This window comes from Tupaia chinensis, unplaced genomic scaffold, assembly GCF_000334495.1.
Source record: "Tupaia chinensis unplaced genomic scaffold, TupChi_1.0 Scaffold000388_1, whole genome shotgun sequence".
Lineage (NCBI taxonomy): Eukaryota > Metazoa > Chordata > Mammalia > Scandentia > Tupaiidae > Tupaia > Tupaia belangeri.
This window is the reverse complement of record NW_006159890.1, coordinates 1668385-1688654: the sequence shown is the minus strand read 5'-3', so window position 1 is coordinate 1688654 and position 20270 is coordinate 1668385.

The following is a 20270-nucleotide window of genomic DNA, read 5'->3' as shown; positions in this document are numbered from 1 at the left end:
TTCTATGTATACAATCATGTTGTCTGCAAATAGAGAGAGTTTCACCTCTTAATTTCCAATTCAAATGCCCTTTATTTTTTCCTCTTTTCTGATTGTGTTGGTGAGGACTTCCAGTACTATGTTAAAAAGGAGTGGAGGCAGTGGGCATCCTTGTCTTGTTCCTGTGTTTAGTGGGAAAGTTTTCAGCTTTTCTCCATTGAGGATGATGTTCGCTATGGGATTTTCGTTCCTGTGTTTAGTGGGAAAGTTTTCAGCTTTTCTCCATTGAGGATGATGTTCGCTATGGGTTTTTCATAGATGGCTTTTACTGTATTGAGAAATGGCCCTTCTATGCCAATTTTGCTGAGAGTCTTGATCATGAAGGGATGTTGTATCTTATCAAATGCTTTTTTCTGCATCAATCGATATGACCATCTGTTTTTTATCTTTATTCCTGTTAATATGATGTCTTCTATTTATAGTTTTGTGTATGTTGAACCAACCTCGCATTCCTGGAATAAAGCCTACCTGATCATGGTGTATGATCTTTTTTATAAGTTGTTGAATACGATTTGCTAGTATCTTGTTGAGAATCTTTGCGTCTATGTTCATCAGAGATATTGGTCTATAGTTTTCCTTCCTTGTCCTGTCCTTATCTGTTTTAAGGATGAGGGTGATAGAGGCTTCATAGAATGAATTAGGGAGAAATTCACCCTTTTGAATCTTTAGAAATATCTTGAGCAGAATGGGGGTAAACTCTTCTTTGAAAGTTTTGTAGAATTCAGAGGTGAATCCATTGGGGCCAGGGCTTTTCTTTGTTGGGAGGTTATTTATTACTGATTCAATCTGGCCTGTTATGGGCCATTTTTTGCAACAGATGGTGCTAGTTCATGTTCGGAAGTACTAGAGTCAATGGCATCTATGTTATTGCTATGTCATTTGACAGTTTACAATTCTAGTTTCATTAAAAAAAACAAGCAATTTGATTTTGTTTTGGAGATTTTACAAGTTGAAAATGGAAGACCAATCTCTGTATTTTCACCATATTTACTGTTTTATTTCCATAAAGGATAGAATGCACATCAAACTTTTGAAAGGTTTATGGTGACAATGCTCTATAAGAACATCAGGGCCAACGATGGTCCATGCAATTTCTTACTGGTGATTTTGATCTCAATGATGCTCCTTGGTCAGGGAGGCCCAGAGATTGATAGCGACAAACTAAAGGCATTGATCAAGTCAAACCCACCTTACAAAACTCTAGAGATGGCAGAAACATTGAACATCCATCATGTAAGTATTCACAACCACTTGAAGAAGCTGTGATACTTAAACGAGCTCAATATTTCAGTTCCTCGTGAACTCAAAGAAGTTGATTTGACTACATATATAAACATATGCAGTATGCTTATTAAACATGAAGAAAACAATCTTTTTTAAAACAACTGATCACTGGGGACCAGCAGGTGGCATGGTGGTTAAGGTGCTGGACACTCCCACATGGCCAACCACGGTTTGAGTCTCGGACCTGGTGACTTGCTTTCTCACTTTCCGTCTCTCGCTTTCTGTGTCTCTCTCTGGCTAAATAAAAATAAATGAATGGATAAATAAAATTAAATAATTCTTTAAAAAAAACAAAAAAAACAACTGATCACTGATGATAAAGGTGGATTGTTTACAACACTGTGGTATGCAACTGGACCCACATGGGTCCTTTAGCATGTTCAGCACACACATTCATGCCATTGATCCAGGCCAGCTGAACCATGGCGTGGAGCACAGTGTGACGGCCATGTTGGGAGTGTTTCCCACAAAGACATTTAATAAGCTTCAAGAAAAATAGAAAAAAAAAAAAGTACTCTTACAATAATCTTGAAAAGAGAATGACATCAACTTCCTATTTTAGATAAAACCAAAAATAGGCTCAGATACATTGTTTAGCTTGTCTAAGATCTCAGTGTAAAGGAAGAGGTGATGACAAGAATTAGAGTCAGTTGTACTGGACTCAGAACTGTGTCTACTTCAACTGCACAACCATGTCTGTCTTCCTACTTTCTCTAGGCATAGCAGCTGTAATTAATGGCTGTGCTAACATTTCATGATCTTTCACTCTGTGGAGACACCTGACAGCATCTTTGCAGCAAAATTACTGTGAAAAGATTATTTCTGCCTTATTCCATTAAGCCCTCGGCTATGTGTCTTGGGATTCAAAAGATCATGCAAGGACATGAAAGACTTGGCTAGTTGGGAATGATATTTTTCTCCTAAAACTTAGTGTCTGAAAATTCAAGTTTAATTATCAAGTGTTTGACTTCCTGAGGGTATGAACTTTGCATAACTCCTCTAAGGCTTAGTTTTTTAATCTACAAGAGAGAGATGTTCTGTCTACCTCAGAGAATCATTATGAACTTTACTTGGAATAATGTATGTAAAAGTGCTCTGTGAATGCTAGAAATCTCAATCTATATAATATCTTAAATACTATTAAAATCACCTAAATTTTGTGAGGTTGTTGAAGCTAAACAGAACTAAATACAGATTCTGAAATATATTTAAAAGGTAAATGTTATTTAAAAAAGTGTTATTAAAAGCTCTGCTTCACTTACAGAAATGAGCATATTTATGGAAATACTGAAATAACTGGAAAAGTTAAATTCATACTGCACTAAGTGGCCCAGATATATTTCAGGCATACTAATTTATATTCATATTATTCAGTAGTTAAAATAAATACTATAAATTCTAAATGTATAGAACTTAAGAGAACTTATGTTAAAAGACCAACTTCAAGTATGGCTGTTGCAGGGGGAGAGCCTTGTAAAGTGTGTCATGAATATATCTATCTATATATTCAAAATATATATCCTTTTCTTCCTGTTAGGCCTTATTGAAAATCAGTTTCCAAGAGGACCTGTAGAGCTCTAGAAAAATGTAATTGTTCGCTCTCAGAATTGCATTTCGAGTGATGCTAAGAACAGCTTAAAAGCCCATAACAAAATAAACAGAACAGATAAATCCTACTTGAATCTAAGAAGTTCGATTGAATAATTTCTTGGCTTTCTTATAAGTTCTTTAATTATAATGTCCCTGTGCTTTACTTTACTACTTTCATTTAGTGGAGAGTACAAAGTCATATATAGAAAATGAAAAGAATATAAGCAATGAATTTTTAATTAGTGAAATTATTTTCTGAATAGGTGTAGTGAAATCCTAATATATTTTTATTGAATGTATGAATTGAGCTTTCCAAAAATATATAACTAAATAGAAAGGTCTTGCTCTTATGTTTTAGAACTCCAGGATCTTCCACAGATCTAGAAAGACTCAATGAAATTATTATTTTTTTTTTTGGAGAGATTTTCACTGTAGGGCGCGTGCGCTCGCCAGACAGACAGAGAGAGACATAGAGACAGAAAGCAAGAAATCACCCCCCCAGGGGGGATGGTCACGCCGCAATCCCTTCTCCTCCATTCTCCTCTCGGGATCTTGGGCACGCACGCACACGTACCCGGCGTGAGTTTTAAGCCACCGGGTCCGGGACGCGAACCACGGTCGACTACGTGGGAGTCCAGCGACATAGCCATTACGCTAACTGCTGGTTCCCAATGAAATTATTGATATGAAATGAATGAACAATTGGTCAATCTATCCTTAGTAGATTCTATTTTTAAAGGATTTTCTTGTAAAAAAAAAAAAAGCTTATCTTTAAATTTCTTTTCCTTTTTCTATCGCTATAGAAGATTCAATACATCATTAAGAATAAAAATAGATACATAATTAGATATATGACCTTGGGAAAGTAATAGACACCCAAATTTGGATCATGTCTTCCATATATCTTCTCACACTTCCTCTGCAGTTACCCTCAGAGATTTATAACTTAGTTTAATTTTATCACAAGACTCCTGAAAGGATGACAAAATGAAGAAATTTATCAAGTGTAATTTTCTTTTTTTTTTTATATGGAGATGTTTGCTATAGGGTGAGTGCGCTTGCTGGAGAGACAGAGAGAGCAGAGAGACAGAAAGGGAGAAATAAGCCCCTGGTAGGATGGCCATGTTGCAATCACTCCTCATCCATTTTCCTCTTGGGATTTTGGGCATGCACGGACATGTACATGATGTGAGTTTTAAGACTCCAAGTCAGGGACTTGAACCGCAGTTGGCAATGAGAGCGTCCAGCAATGTAACCATTACACCATCAGCTGGCCCTGCAAGTGTAATTTTAAAAGCCAAGTATAAATAAGGTCTTAGAGGTCTATTTTAATATTTATTTACTCTGACTAAACTAAAACATTGCTGATAGAAATTAAAGAATCAAATAATAATTCAGTAAGATAAGGGCACATGAGGGTTCTCTTATTGAAAGAAAATTGGAAAAATCAGTATTATGTTTTTAAGTTTTTTGCGATTGGATACATGCACTTACTAGAGAGAGACAGTGGGAGGGAAAGTAAGAAATCCAACCCCCTGGTGGAGGCAGGGGGATGGCCCATACCACAATTCCTACTCCTCTACTCTCCTACCAGGATTTTGGACATGCACACAAACAAGCACAGTGTGATTCTCTAGCCACCCACCGGGTCCAGACTTGAAATGCAGATGACAATGTAGTAGTCTAGCACTTTAACCACTACACCACCTGTGGGTCACAGAAGAATTAATATTATAAGGCTATAGAATCATTGCAGTTCACATATTTAATGCAACTCAGTCAATATCCAAGTATTTTTTAAACAAATTTACAACCTTTAAAAGTAAATTATAGGGATCAGCAGATGGTGTAATGATTATGTCACTGTACTCCCACGTAGTTGACCATGGTTTGAATCCTGGACCCAGTGACTCAAAACTCATGCTGGGTGCATGTGCATGTGTGTCCAAAATTCCAAGAGGAGACTAGAGGAGAAGGGATTTCAGTGTGGCCATCCCCACTGGGGGGTGATTTCTTGCTTTCTGCTTTTCTGTCTCCTTGTCTCTCCAGAAACGAAAAAGGAAGGCCCCCATTAACAAAAAACCCCCTTAAAAAAAAAAAAAAAAAAAAAAAAAAAAAAGTAAATTATATAGGCATTTAGAGCAGCCATAAATCTTGACAAGTTAAAAAAAAAAGAAACTTAAAAGAGTTAAACTACCTAATTTTCTTTTCTTTCTTTCTTTTTAATTTTTGGAGAGGTTTTTGCCTTAAGGTGTGTGTGCTCGATGGAGAGAGAGAGACAGACGCAGGAAGAGGGAAAGTGAGAAATCACTCCCCAGGGAGTATGGCCATCCCACAATCTCTTGTACTCTGTTCTTCTCCTAGGATCTTGGGCATGTATGCATATGTGCTTCATATGATTTTCAAGCTACTGGGTCTGGGACTCAAAGTGAAGTTGGTCATGTTGGAGTTCAGTGACATAACCACTATACCATTTGCTGGCCCAGACTACCAAATTTCAACACTTGCCAACAAGCTACATTTAAAGACAGTATTAGAGTATCCTAAAAATAGACCTACAGAACATTAGAACAGAAATGAGTCAATAAATATACTACACTTACATTGTTAATTAATTTAAATGTTGTAACAGGTAATTGAGAAAAGTAAACATGTCATTAAATTATGCTGGATTAATTATTTATCCATATGTAAAATAGTGAATCTTTATATCAAATCAGACACAAAATTAACCTGATTAAGATTAACCCCTACTTCAAGTCATGCACAGAAATTAATTGGTATTGGATCCTAAGCCTAAATGTTAAAATTAAACATATAAACTTTCTCTCAGAAAAATTAGAAGAATATCTTCAAAACCTGAGTTAGGCAAAGTTTTCTTAGAAATGACACAAGAAGCCCTAAACATAAAAGAATAATGTAAATCAGATTTTATTTTAACTAAAATTTTTTTTGAAAGTTTTTTTTTTTAATTTTCTTTTTTGCTATCGGGTGTGTGTGCTCAACAGAAAGACAAAGAAAGACAGAAAGACAGAAAGCAAGAAATCACTCCCCCAGGGGGGATGGCCACACCACAATCCTTTCTCTTCCATTCTCCTCTTAGGATCTTGGGCATGCACATACACGTGCCCAGTGTGAGTTCAAGCCACCAGGTCTGGGACTCAAACCACAGTCAACTCCACGGGAATCCAGCGACATAGCCATTACGCCAACTGCTGGTCCCTGAACTGAAAATTTCTGATCATCAAATCATACTATCAAAAATGAAAAAGTTACAGATAAAAAAATTAGTCAAAATACATAATCAAATATATGATGCATTGAGAATGATCAAGAAATCTAAGAAATAAATAACAAAAGGAAAAAGCACACATTAAAAATATATTAATTTGAACAGGCTCTTTACTAAAGGAGATACATGAATTACCAACAGGAAGGGACTCAGAAGTGCTCATTCACTGGGAAAATATAAGATTCTATCACAATTAAATACATTTCACACCTAATAGAATTACTAAAAAAATGATAGTACCAAGTTATGGTAATCAGCAAATGCAGTTATTATTAGAAAGAAAGTAAAATTGTACAATTAGTTTGGAAACTGTAAGTTTCTGATGAAGTGAATCATATGCTTCTGATATGGCCTATTGATTCCTGAACTAGGTATTAATTCGAGTGAAATGAAAACATATTTCCATGAAAAGACTTGGACGTGTATGCTATGATAGGTTTTTCTATTATAGCCCCAAACTAGAAACTACATAATAGAACAGAAAAATGAAGAAAAGAAACATCCTTATACTAAGCAATCAGGAGCCAAAAGAATGAACTATTAACATATAACATCAATGGATTTCACAAACCTATGTCAAGTGAAAAAAAAAAAAAAAAACACCAGAATGTATGATGTATAATGTACTTAAACAAAGCTAAAGAATAGAAAAATGCTAATTCATGCTGTTGACAGCAAAAAAAGTGTTTGTCTCTGGAAAGCAGGGAATGGAGGGGAAAGCAAGAATTTTCTAGAATGATGGAAATGTTCCATAGTTCGGTAATAAATATTTTTTATAATACTTTCAAAATTCATGTAATTGTCACTTATCTGTGCATGTCATTTTATCTCAATATTAAAACGTTTTATACAAAATATTGGTTAATTCCAGATTGCACATTGAAATGAAAGGTGACATAATAAATTAAATAAAAGGAGTAGATTACGAACTTTAAGGGAGTCAATGGGTTAATGATAAAAAAAGAATTACAAAGTTTAAAGGGGAAACACACACACACACACACACACACACACACACACACACACACATCCCTCTGTGGCTACCAGGAATTGGTTACAGGACCCCCCGAAAATATAAAAATTTCATGGATGCTCAAATCCCTTATATAAAATGGCACAACATTTGGTTGTAATATATTTACATACAGCTCTATACTTTTCATCATGCCTAGATTACTTAAAATAACTAATGAAATGTAAATGTAAATGTAATATAAATACTACATTGTTTGGGGAATAATGACGAAAATAGTCTGTTCATGTTCTGTATAGATACAACTATCTTAGACCTAATATGTAGTATATATCAGCATATATATGTGCTATTTGTCCTATATGTATTTATATGTGTGTATATAAACACATATACATGCATACATGTCTTTGCTTAAATGTTTACATTGATTAATGTCAATAATCTCCCTGTTGTTTAAGTAATAAGTTAAACATGCATAATATCTTACAATTTGAGACATCATTTAAAAATTCAGGTTTGCATTATAAGTTCTATATTAGAGATGGGTGAAGCTTGTTACCGTACAAAGAATCTTGACCAAACCTTGATCAAACTTGAGTCAGGCTCCTGAATCTTTTCCCAGCCCCAACTGTGCATGTCCCTGTAAACTCTAGTTTTAGCAAGAACTCTACTAATCCAGTTTATCAATACACACTCAACTTCAATCTGTAATCAGGTGGTATCTGTTCAGATTCCTCATCCTCTGTCATCTTCCAGGTGAGGTTTGATCACTATGGCCTAAATTTATCAAGAACTATTTTAGATCAGTTTAGCCAGTCCTTCTCTTATCCCTTGTCTTTTTCCGTTCAAGCAGTTATCTCAGAATACCACAGAGAGGCTTAAACAACAAACATTCATTTATCACAGCTTTAGAGGCTATGGAATCCAATGTCAAGGTGCTGAAAGATAAAGATTTTGGGAAAGCCCACTTCCCAGCTCACTGATGTCTATTTTCTCTTTGTGTTGTAGGCCAGGAGAGTGGGATGGAGGAGCTCTCCAAGGGCCTCTTTTATAAGGGCATTAATCCATTTACAAAAACTCTGTAAATGGCATAATCCCTTACTGAAGGCTCCATCATCTAGTATTAGGAGGTCGGACTCCATTCTCCTCTTGGGATTTTGGGCATGCAGCCACACATACCCTTTGTGAGTTTTAAGCCGCCAAGCCTGGGACAAGAATTGCAGTCAACTCCGTGGGAGTCCAGTGACACAATCATTACACCAACTGCTGGTACCACACTGTTTATTTATTTATTTTTTACTTTTTTATTTTTGAAGACAGGGTCTTGCCCTGTCATGATCCTCTGCCTCACTTAGCCTCCCAGTTGGCATTATAGCCATGTGTCACCAAGTCCAGCATTTTTGTTTGTAAGTTTGCCTGACAGGGCCTTGCTGTGTTGCCCAGATAAACCTTGCTCTTGACTTCAATCGTCCTGTCTTGATCCCCTTCATGTCAGTGTCTACAGGCACCTGCCACTGCACACAATTGTTATGTTGGGCAGAAGTCACTAGACCTCCTAGATGGTCTCAGCCAGAGGAGTGAAACTTAGCCCTGAGCACTGCTGTGCCTATGCCAATGGGTATTTTTTCTTTAACTTCTTAAGTACTGAAGACACAGATCTTCGATTCATAACGTCCAGATTGCAATACTAGTGAATTAAGATGATATCACTACTATTAAGTAGCTCACCAGAGAAAGAAATATTTCCTTCTCCATTTACATCTTATTGAGAGTCATTTTGAAGTCTTTAAGATATAGCTTGCTCTCATGGAGTTCACATTCTGTCTTTTTCCACCCCAGAATTGACTATTCCTTAAGTAAACAAATGACTGATAAATTCACAAATGTTTTTTATTCAGAGTCACTGTCACCATCCTCCTGCCTTAGTCTCCCAGTTTAAACTGCAGGCTTGTCTCAGCACAACTGGCTCCATTTTTTTTTTTTTTTCTTTAAACAGAATATCACTGTGTTGTCAGTTCGGCCTCAAGTCAATGATCCTCCTGTTTCAGTCTCCTCAGTCACTGGGAGTGTAGGCAAGCTTCACCTCATCTAGTGTTTATTATTTTATTTTAGAGAGACTTTTGCTGTAGGGTGTGTGTGCTCACCAGAGAGACAGAGAGACAGAAAGCAAGAAATCAGCCCTCCAGGGGAATAGCCACACTGAAATCCCTTCTCTTTCATTCTCTCAGGATTTTGAACATTCATGCATATGCACCTGGCATGAATTTTAAGCTGCCAGGTCCAGGACTTGAACTGCAGTCAACTATGTGGGAGTTCTGTGATATAACCATTATGCCATCTGCTGGTACCTCACCCAGCCTTTATGTTGGAATTAAATCCAGCCTTGCATCACATCCTAGTCTGTAGAAGACAATATTTTAGTAGTGCTTGCTACTATGGTTATGCCCACAATTACATTTTAAACCATGATATTTTGACAGGTTTAAATGAGTGTGAGTAATCATATTTGCTTTAGGCCATGTGTACTACTCAATCACTTTTGTAGTGGATGCCCAGAGGGAAATACAGTGTGATCACATGAACAACCTTCCACATAAAAATACGATGGCGAGAGGAGAGCTCTGCAAATACCTTTCTGATCTTCATTTACCACTGGATAAAAGAAAGAAATATCAGAGATTGTGGGACCAGCAGGTGGCATGGTGGTGGAGGAACTGGATTCCCACATGGCCCCAACCATAGTTCGAGTCCCGGACCTGGAGACTTGCTTTCTCACTTTCCCTCTCTATCTCTCTCTGTTCCCCTCTCTCTGTCCTTCTCTGGTAAAATTAAAAAATACTAATGATAAATAAAATATTTTCTTAAAAAAAAAGAAGTATCAGAGAATGGCATTTCTTTCCTCAAATTTTTACTATTATACAGTGAAAGTGTGACAGGTATGTGTTGATTACTCATTTTATAAAACTTTCAAAAAAAATTCAGGTACTAAATGTTTCAAATCCATCCTTTGATGATGTTGTCATGTTCACTTCTAGGACATTTTTTTTCCTTAAAATTTCTTTGGAGATTTATCAGTTTGGCAAATAAGTATGAGTGCTACTGTTGCTCAAACACTAAAAACAGAGATTTGTAGTTACCTTAAAAATATTGAAAATGATGCTTTTAGTTACCTTAAAATATACAACAGTAGGTTTTCTTTATAATGCATTTTTTAACATTTGCCTTAAATATGAAAAATAAATATATTTTATGTACATTGTATATAACAGCAAGACAAGATCTGTATTGATGCAATTACTATAAATAATACCATGAAGTATTCAAAAATTAACATGTAGAAAATACATATTAGGAAAAATTTCAAAACAGTATATAGTCACTGTTTCTAATTAAACTGATATTGCTGGGTGGGCATTGTACTATAATTCTAGGCTAAATCTGTATTTTTCTTCCATTAAAAATATGCGATGAGAAACTGAGTTATTGAACTATTGATAAAAATAATATACTCAGGACTCTAAATCATACTGTGCTTTAAGCATAACTTAAAAAATTTGCTAAAGTGTAATTTGAAAACTGTCTTTTTAACTTTAGTTTGGAAAATAGGATGTGATGGTATACACTACATTTTTTCTTTTTTTTTCAGGATGTTTTATTATATATATATATATACTTTTAAAAAAATATATTTTACTTATTTCTTCCCTTTGCTTCCCTCCCTCTTACTCTCTTCCATTTCCCACCCGTCTTCCACACTGTCTCTGATATCCACCATTGCTCTCCATGCTTTATAAACCTCCAATATTTCAATTTCTTCCATAGAGTGCAGACATTCAGTATATATTAAGTGGGGACATACTTTCTTTCATAGTTTGGCTTGTTTCACTTAGCAGTAAATCTTACATATTCATCCACTTTTTTTCAAAGGCCAGAGTCTCATTATTTTAATGGCTGAGTGGTATTTCATGATGTATATGTGTCATACTTTTTCACTCCATTTGTCTGTTCATGGATATTTGGGTTGGATCCATGTCTTAGTATTGTGAGTAACGTCGCAATAAATAAGGATGTACAAGTGTTTTTCCAACTGAATGCCTTCCTATTCTTTGGGTGAATATTCAAGAGTGGAATTGTTGGGTCATATAAGAGTTCTATTTGTAGGATTTTTGGAAGAATCTCCACACTGTTTTCCTCAGTGACTGTACTAATTTACATCCCCACCAACTGTGTAGGAGAGTCTTTTCTCCACAGCCTCACCGGCACTTATTGTTCTTTTATGTATTTTTTTAAATTTAATGTTAGCCATTCTGACTGTGATTAGATGGTATTTCACTATGGTTTTGATTTATATCTTCCTTATGCTTAAGGATGTTAAGCATTTTTTCATATGCTTTTTGGCTGTTTATATGCTTTCTTAGAGAGTTATCTGTTCAGCTCATTTGTCCATCTTTTAATTGGGTTGATCAGTTTTTGGGGTGAGCTGCTTGAATTTCCTGTATTATGGTTTCTAGTATTTCATCTGAGACATAGCTTGAAAATGCCTTCTCCCATTCCAAGGGTTATAATTGCCCAAGTAAACCAGAAATTCATTGCCATGACTAAAATTAAAATAATAAAGATCTATAAAGAACAAAATATAAATATCATTATTTACTCTCCTTTTCAATACTGCTATCATCTTTCTGTTAGGAATCTCTCTCTATGCTTATTCAAATGTGCAGATATGTTCATATGGACAGTATTTATTCCCTTCTTTAAAGCAAATATTTTATACATATTTTTCTTTTTAAATTTATTTCATTTATTATCATTTTTAATTTTGCTATTGGACATATGGACTCACCAGAGAGAGAGAGAAAGTGAGAAATTAAGCCACTAGATCCAAGACTTGATCTGCAGGTTGGTCATGTGGGAGTTTAGTGCCCCAAACATCATGCAACCTGTTGGCCCTCATATTTTTCTGTGACTTAGTGTTTTTTTTTTTTTTTTTTTTTTTTTTCTTCAGAGCTTAGTGTTTTTTTTTTTTTTTTCTGCAGAGATTTTTGCTATAGGGCCCATGCACTTATGAGAAAGACAGAGAGACAGAAAGCAAGAAATCACCCTCCAGGGGGACAGCCATGTCAAAATCCCTTCTCCTCTGTTCTCTTGGGATCTTGGGCATGCACACACGTGCACCTGGAGTGAATTTAAAGCCACCGGGTCTGGGACTTGAACTGCAGTCAGCCATGTGGGAGTTCAGCAACATAACTGCTATGCCATCTGTTAGCTTCAACTCAGTTTTTTTCTAACAGTATCCTTCTAAGATCTTACAGTTTTGCCTAATTCTTTCTATGCATGCTTAATAAAAATAGTAATATCATCACATTTACAAACACAGAATAGTATCTCCATGAGCATATATGTAATTGTTTAAAGAGTAAAAGTCATCTATAAATGTCAATCAATATCCTCATGAATATATATTCATGCATTCATTACAATTTTAGTTCACAAATTAATGTGAGATGAGATGTAATGTACAATTTAAATTTGATGCCAATTAAGAAAAAAGTAGTATCCCAAACTAGTTGTCTATGTAGGTTGTTGTGTATATGTTTAATGTTGTGTGCACATGCTTAGTTGTTGAAATTATTCTTGAAACAGACTGTCGAACTCTAGTGTTTATGAGATACTTTATTGTTCTATAGTAAAATGAAGCAGGAAATGAGGTTTTCAAATTATCTAAGAAATAGGAAAAAGGTATGTTTCTGTGTGTACGTGTGTAAATGTGCACTACCACGTGTATTTACTTAACTTCAGGTTATAAATGAACAGGAGATGGAAGAGGCACCAAAGATAGTTCTGCATTATTAGTGATGTTGGCAAGACTCAAAATGTACTATAGAACTCAACTATCTTTTGTAAGCTATTGCATGTACAAACTGGATGTAAGGGTTATGTCTTAAGAACTAAATTGGTTTACATGCAATCACCAGGCTCAAGTTGTAGGTCAGAGATCAGTGCTAAAATGCCTGCAATCTTCAAGATAGCTTCTGAGAGAACACTTCTTTAAAGCTAGGAATAAAACTCTATGACTTATGTTTCTAGGGTCTTTCACCTGCTGATTCCCTACCACCAGACCACCAGGACATTTTATTACACAGTAAAACCAGAATACTATAGGCAGCAGATTAAATCAATTCAACATTAATAACTCACTAACGTTGTAAGTGGATTTTCCTCTTCAACACAGAATATTTAAAGTCTACAGTAAATTTATCAGACTATTTCATGTGACAAAAACTAATCAATCCTTTCCAATTAGGTATCTTTTATTTATTTTGCCTGATTGGTGGGCTAGAATTTTCAGTAAAGTTGAATATAAATGATCAGAGCAGGCATCTTTGTCTTATTTTATTGATGTTTTCATCCTTTTTAGTTTACATTTTAATTCCTTATGTTTGCATTAAGGTTTTCAAATTTGTATTTAATTTTGAAACACGCATTAAGGAAAAAAATGGCAACTCAAGGCCTAGTTCTTCAAATAAGCTGTAGACAGGAATTTGCAGGTGTAGCTTACTTTTAAATCAAAATGAAAAAAATACCATCTGCTAGCAAAGATCAGTCTCTTTTTCTTCCTTTAAAGTATTTCTCAAGATAATCCTCTGGCGTGGTTGCTCTTTTGCAATCTCTACTGATTACAATGCTGGGCTGGAAAAGTTCAGGTTATAAATTCTTTCATATATCTTCTCTAATCCTCTCTGCCAGGCAGAACTATTTATAGAGTCAGGCCATATTTCTAAGAGCTGCTGTTGGTTTACTTGAGATCCTCCTTAGTTCTGTAGTTTTCTGATTGATCTTCAGACATAACATTCCAGGTAAAACCCTGTTCAGTAATGGGTATTTCCAATTTCTGATTCAATGCAACAACTGTTATTGAATTTATGCAAATAACCCTTCTGCCACGAAATAAGAATACTCCCAAATATTTCCAATTTAAGAGAGGTCAGGAAGGAAGAAAAGTTTGATTACATTTAAAGAAACAAACAAGAAAAATATTTTAACAAATTCCTGAACCTATCAACAACTCAAAAGAAAGTAAAATGTTTAAACTGGGAAAACAAAGCATAATAAAAAAAATCAGTAATGTTTTACTCAAAAGGTCATAAAATTCTATTTCTCTAGTTCATGCTTATATTCAAACTCTCTTCTGTTGAATATGTAGTGTTGCTGTGTTCCAATCTTTCCATTTAAATCCTGGAAGTTAGCATTCACAATTGTTATTGATGTGGAAAAATGTAAAAATAAGCTAATTAATTAATTAAAAAAAAAACAAACGATAAGAAGTTGTAGATAGTAAGTCAAGAGAACTGAGACAGTTGTGTCCTAGAAGCCAAGGGAAGAGTTTTAAGGATGGATTAGTCAGAATCATTCAAATAACCTCTCATCTGCTGATTCCCTTCTCATCAGGCATCCCTTGTAATTTGGCTTCTCATGTGAATATTCCTTTTGAATGAAAATATGTTGGCCAGAGTTTTCTGGTCTTTGCGGCAGTTATATTTTTCATGGAAGAAAAAATAAATTAGAATTCTGTTTATAAAAAAAGAATGAATAGACTTGGCACACATAAAACAATCAGAATGAAAAAATAGCAAGTGTAATAGGTGATGGAACAGTGTATAACAGAGTAAAAAAGACTGGTGACAATTTTTTTTACTGTTTTAAGAGAAATTTACATTGGCATCTCCAGTATTAGATTTCAGATGCATACGAAAATTAAAATAACAGCCAAAAGTGACTTAAATAAACTAAGGAAAACATTTCAGATTTGCAAACTTTACCCCTAATACAGAGAAGACAATATTCACTTCAAGCCCTTTCATTTTCTCTTCAGGATTAGCAAGACACTGGTTGAGAAATGCATGTAAACAAAGAAATCTTTCAAACACATGATAAAAAATGTAATAGGGTTATTAGTTGTCCCCTCCTTGAAGAAAAAAATTTTACATGATGGTCAAATTTGCAGTTTATTTAATAAAATTTAAATTCTGGTTAATGAAATAGAAGCCTAAAATTTTGTAGCAGTAAAAAATAAATTTTTTCAAAAATTTAATAGCAGGGACCAGCACATGGCATGATGGCTATGTTGCTGGACTCCCATGTGGTTGACTGCAGTTCAAGTCCCGAACCTGGTGGCTTAAACTCATGCCAGGCATGTGTGCATTTGTGCCCGAGATCTCAAGAGGAGAATGGGGGAGAAGAAACTGCAGTGTGACCATCCTCCCCGGAGGATGATTTCTCATTCGCAGTCTTTCTGTCTCTCTTTGACTTTCTGACATGCCCTATAGCAAAAACCTCTCTCAAAAAAAAAAAAAATTCAATAGCAAAGAAAATACAAGGAAGTATAGTATTTTCAGTTTTAAAACATGCAGATACATGCAATGTAAACAAATGTCACAGTTGTAACATAATCAGGATTTATTCAATACCAGTCCTGGGGCCAACTGTCACTAAAATCATATTAACAGTGTTAAAGCTTATGAAAATGTTGATAATCTTTAGAGCTTGAATTGGGAAACTCATAACTCAGGCATGGTAAACACTTTCTAGATATGAATGCACTTTACATTTTTTCCAGTTTATTTTTAATAAATATAATTTAAACCTCTGATACTATAAGATATATACCAATGCCTGCCTTTCTCCAAATGTCTGTTGTGATGTAATAATTTCACAGGGTCACCTACCATTTAAAAAAGTGTACTTTTGAATCCCTAGTATATATCATTATTCATTTACTTAATCAACATCATTTAAACATTACCTATTTTTTAAGAGAGATTTTTGCAATAGGGCGCATACACTCACTGTAGAGAGAGAAACAGAGACTGAAAGTGTGAACTTATCCCCTGGGTAGCCACATTACAATCCATCTCTTCTATTCTCCTCTCATGATCTTCGGCACGCATACACAGGCGCCTGGCATGAGTTTTAAATCACTGGGTCTGGGATTTGAATCACCGTCAACTATGTGGGAGTCCAGCAATATAACCATTTAACCATCTACTGGCCCCAATATTCACTTTTAATGCAAGTGAATATTGACACATCTGATAGAGTGAATCACTGTGTTGCTGCAAAACCCTAACCTGCCTAACCACAGTTTTTTTTTTTAATGAAGAAAAGAAGCATAATTCTGTTGTATTTTATTTAAGATAATGAGGATTTGATGGTAAATGATAGGTTTAACTGTGGCCTGTTCATGGTGCAATACTTTTGACAATAACAAAAATTTGTGACTGAAAAATTTCTTATTCAATAAATTTATTATTTTACCAAAGTGGAAGTCCAAAAATAAAATAGGATCTTGACATTGTTGGATCAATGGCTTGTGGATGCAATTGGGTGTCAGATTTACTTAGACTCTCAAATCTGCAGTACTATTGCAGCCAGTGACTCTCAAGATTCCTTTCTCATGATTCTAACATGGTTAGAAGCAGAGGCAAGGCTGAATTCTTCCTTTACACTGTCGAGTATAGGGAGACGGGAATGAAAGAAGGAACAACACTGTCATGTTTTGAAAATAAATATTCCCTTTAATCTGAGGCAACTATGTGACATTTTCTCATTTTGAGCACTAACAATTATTTGGGGAATGCTGCATACGAATTGGCTTCAGCATCTTTTTCCTGGACTGCAGATGGGATTATTTTTTTCTTCTGAATTACAAAGGGGATACAACTAAAGTTTTGTTAGAAAAGAGAAAGAGGAGACTAGATTCTAAATAGCCAATCAATACCATGAAATGTCCTGCCAACCACCAATCACAACCACCAAGCCCTGAAACATGTGCAGAGAAGAAACACTGACAGAAGAGTTTTTTTTTAAAACATCCTAGAGGTTATTTTTTAGGCCAGAATTTATTAATCTGTAAGTTATAGACTTATTTGAATACAGTCCAGTTGTATTTTTTCACAAAAACTTTAGTACAGTAATTTGAGAATGGTTAAGAGAGAAATGCTTATATCTAAGTGTAAAGTAGATATATTTATTATAGTAATTTTGAAGTTTTAGATGATTTCAGATATACAGAGAATTTAGTTGGCCTTTTCTAATCTTGATCATAATAGCAACATCTCATATGAAACATAGGTAAGGTGCTTAAATATGATTGAAACTTTTCCTATTCGCTTTCATGTATTAAGTAATTTAAGACCCATGAGTACCCTAAGCAGAAGTGAATATTTTGTTCTTATTTACAATATGGAAATAAAATCAAAGACAGGAATGAAATTGTCCAGATAACACAGTAGGAGAGTGGTAGAAGCATATTTGAAAATTATAAATATAATTTCACTGTCAGTTTCACTAACCCCTACATAACTGCTAACCAGTGCTAATTTGTTCAACAGATATCTTTGTGTGTGGTGCGTGCGTGTGTGCATGTGTGCATGTGTGTGTGTGTGTGTGTGTGGTGTTTTAAACAGTGTCACTATGTCATAAACTCCTGCCCCAGTCACCTGAGTAGCTGGAACTTCAGGCATTTGTATGGACATGGCCTGGCTTTTAGGGTATGCTGGGGATCAAACCCAGACCTCAAATACCAGTGTCTGGCACATGCTGCTGTTACTGGAATAACAACAAAGTTCTTTTGGAGCTTCACAAATTGAACAAAATGCACAAGACAATCATGGGCAGAAAATGACTCTTTTTGAATCTCGTTTCAATATTTTGCTGTTTCCAAATGTAATTTTTTTTTTCCAAAAGAAGTCCTGAAAACCATATACAGTTGTCCCTGAAACAACACAAATTTGATCTGTTTGGATCCACTTATGTATGGAATTATTTAAAAAATAGGGCCAATCTTATAAACAGAAGATATAAACTTACTGTATGGATAAATACAGTCCAGTACTATAAATGTATATTATTTTCCTTATTAGTTTCTTAAAAATATTTTCTTCTCTTTATTTTAAGGAGAGTATAGTGCTTAGGGACCAGCAGATGGCATAATGGTTACATCGTTGGACTCCCACATGACTGACACAGCTCAAGTCACGGATCTGGATACTTGAATCTTGTGCTGGGCATGTGTGTGTGTGTGCTCAAAATCTCAAGAGGAGAATGGAAGAGAAGGGATTGTGACATGGCTATCCCCTGGGGGTAATTTCTCCCTTTCTGTCTCTCTGTTTCTCACTGTCTCTTCTGTTAGCACATGTATCCTATAGCGAAAATCTCTCCAAAAAAAAAAAAAGTATATAGTGCTTAAATACATAATATATAAAATATATGTGTTAATCAGTTGTTTATGTAACCATAGGGTTCTAGTTAATAATAGGCTGTTAATAAAGTTTTGGTGGAGTGAAAAGTAATATGTAAATCTTAGACTATGTGGAATTGGTGCCTTTAACTCCCACATTTTTCAAAGGTCAACTATATCAATATAGTTCCTATACTTTCATGTCCCCTATGGGATAAACTATGACATTTTACTAAAATCAGACTAAGATTACCAGTGGAAAATTCTTATATTTCAAAAAGCTTTGCATTAAAATTCTAGTATTTCAACATCTACAATAGCAACAAAAATCATATATGCTCTCAGAGTAGAGTTATGTTGGTCTTCAGATACAGACATTCTTAAATATGATTGATATATAATAACTAAACGTACAATAGCAATATCTTTTTGCATTCCTGTCTTTATTTCTTCATTTAATTACTCATGCACACATCCATGTATCCATTCACTGACAAGAGTGACCATGAAGGTATATATGAAAAAATTAACTTCATGATTAATATTAGAGGATCTAGATAACCTATATTTTAAGTCATAGTTTCTTCAGTTTTATCATGTAGTAGTAAGTACTTGGATAAAACACACTTAAATTCTGATCTAGAAAATAACAATAGCTTTGTTGTATAATTAATATCAAAGTTAAGTTAGTTAATACATTCAAATACTTTGAACGGTATCTGAAAATACTAATTGGTACAATCAATTGTTATATGTTAATATTCATACAAAAGCATATATTCATTAAATACTTTTTTTACCTTTTCTCTCTCTCTCTCTAATTAATCCTCGACACACAGAATTATTCTAGTTCTTTTGCATCACTCAATGACCGATCTTCTCTATTACTGAAATCTTTTCACTCTCAACAAGAACGTTTATAATCTTAGATGGGATGCAGGCCTGTATGCAAACTTCTGTTAACTATATGGGCTGGACGGTTTGAAAATGCAAAGGTCTACTGTGAACCAAGAAATGGTCTTCCTCATAAAGTTTGTGAAATGCACTTACATTTTATAACTTGTTGCCAGCATGGAGAGTTGCAGAAGAGGTTTAAGAATAAATGAACAGTAATATAAGCATTAGGAATTTGCAAGGTGAGTTTGGGAAACAAAAAGCAGACTGATACGACAGAAGATTTTCTTATTCACTTGCTAGAGTCATGTTTACAAACAGGCAAAGTAATACAGTGTTCTTGCTATGATGACAGTATTACAGTTGTACTCCTCATGTTTACCATTGTTTCAGCTCCAGTGTACTCCTCATGTTTACCATTTATTCAGCTCCAGTGACACGTCAGAAATTGTGCCAGTCATGTCACATTTATTTTCTTCAAAGTGGACTTGAAACAACCTTAAAGAAAGATGCTGTATCTTCATTTTTGAAATGAGTACCCTAAGGCTAAGGTTAAACAACATTCCCAAGTATTCCAGTGAAAGAGCTGGGATTTCAACCTCGATTTGTCTTATATCTAAACAAGGGTCCTGTTTGCTCCGAAAGCCTCTTCACATAATTCTTCATACCTTGCTTATTTTATTTTAACAGTTTTGTTGACTAATTTCATAACAGGCATTCTGTTTCTTTTGAGGAATCAGAAAATATATTTTTAAAGGTTTAAGAAGAGAAACATAAAATCAAATATATTCTTAATAATATGACATATAATTAGTCATTTAGGATTATATGCTATTTCCTGAAACTACTTAAAAAATGTTTGAACCAGCTTTTAAAATGTTACCTTCAAGTCAGTCTTCATATTAAGATACAAATTGTTGCAGAAAAAATGTACTTAAAAAATTATTTTTAAAATT